Source organism: Tupaia chinensis, unplaced genomic scaffold (genome assembly GCF_000334495.1).
Source record: "Tupaia chinensis unplaced genomic scaffold, TupChi_1.0 Scaffold000287_1, whole genome shotgun sequence".
In the NCBI taxonomy this organism is placed as follows: domain Eukaryota; kingdom Metazoa; phylum Chordata; class Mammalia; order Scandentia; family Tupaiidae; genus Tupaia; species Tupaia belangeri.
The window spans coordinates 764,601-766,328 of record NW_006159771.1 but is presented as its reverse complement, the minus strand read 5'-3'; positions in this window follow the sequence as shown (position 1 = coordinate 766,328).

Here is a 1,728-nt window from a genome sequence, read left to right as displayed (position 1 = left end):
CCCCCCCTGCCGAGCCGCCGCCCGGGAACCCCCACCGGGCTTTGTCCTAGTCGCGTCCCGCGGGCCACCTCCCAGCGTGTCCGGGCCCCACCACTACCTGGGCTGCAAGACTACGCAGTCTGCACGTCTCCTCCGCCTCCAGGTCCCCGACAGAACCCGAGGGTCTGCGCCAGTCCCGCCAGCTGCGCTTTTCCCTGGGGTCTACAGGAGCCCCCTACCCCAGGCCCAACCCCTTCGTCCCTGCACAGAGGCCTGCGTGTTTTTGTGGGGGGGGGGGGCGTCTCCCTGCCCCTTCTTTGAGCTTGGCCTTTCTCCAGGAAGCCCGCCCTGGAGTCCAAGCCCCGCCGACCCAGGCCCATTCTCCGCAAGCTCAGTCCCCAGTGTCCCTCCGGTCCCGCACTGTTTTTCCCACGCTATACCCTGCGGAGGTGCCAGGCAGGCCTGTGGGGGGCAGGCCCAAGACCCCGGTCTCATCCGTGGTCTTGCGCAGCCCTTCCGCCCACACGATTCACTGCCTTCTGGAGCCTGAGGCCCTGGCTCAAAGCCGGCCGCATGGAGCAATTCCCACCTTCCCCTCCTGGGGGCTTCCCAGACCTCTCTACCTCCGCGGGGGCTGCTCCTCTTCCTGCTCCTCTGCCCATCCCCCAGCCTTTGAGGCCACCTCTTCGCAGAGCCCCCTGGCTTTCCCTGGTGACCCAGCGCTCAGGCTGTGCCCTTTAGGGCCAGCGCCAGTGGTGGCCCAGGCTTGGTGGCCTACCCTGGCCCTCGGACAGGAGAGACACATAGGGACAGGAGCTGTGCCTGGCCTTCCCACCACTGGCCAGTGCTGCCCCTGGCACCCCAGCCCCCAGGCCACCCTCCGGAAGTCAACTTGGAGTTTCCTGGCCCGGAGGAAGAGCCCCCATCCTCGCTGGAGGAGGGAGGCGCGGGATTTCCGGGCATTCTTCTGCACAATGGCCCAGCCATTTCTGGAAAGGTCCACTGGGGTGGACACTCAGGGCCCCCCTGAGACTGGGGTAGGCCCTGTAGCCCACAACCCCAGGGGGCAGCAGCCCTTTTCGGGCAGTCCCCTCCCTCCTGGGACCCCTTTGTTTCTAGCCAAGCCTGAAATCCCAGCCCTGCGCAGAGGCTGCCAGGGGCTCTGTTCTTTCCTCTGGTCCAGGGGGCTCAGGGCCCTCCATCCAGAGAGCCCATGCGGGGATGGGTGCACAGAACACCCTGAGTTCCGTCTCTGTCAGGTGGCTCTAGGGGACAGAGGGGAGATGAGGCCAGTGCCTGCTTCCTCCAGCATGGGGAGGGGTGAAGGCCAGCAGGGAGTCAGGGCAGTCCTAGCCCCTCGGTGCCCCCACCAGCCTCCAGCTGCCACCTGCTCACTGCTCTGTGCTGCTGTGGACCTGTGGGCCACTCCCCTTCCTCTCTGCAGGCCTGTCTAGACACCCAGCCCTCTCCTGCCCACTCCGGGGGCCCGAATGAGCCACCCACCCCATTCTCTCCATCCTGTTCCCTGCCAGCCTGAGTTCAAAGACCTTCCCCAGGTCCTGGTCCCCACAACCTTTCACGCCTTCATCTTCCAGAACAACTGCTGCTGCCTCTCGGGTCCGGGCTCTGCCCTTGCCCAGCTGGGCCAGTCTGGCAGGCCCCTCGCCTGGGCCACACCCTGCCTGAAACCCTCCATAGCTCACGTTGCCTGTGCCCAAAGCACTGCCCCCCACCCCCGGGAGCAGCCCG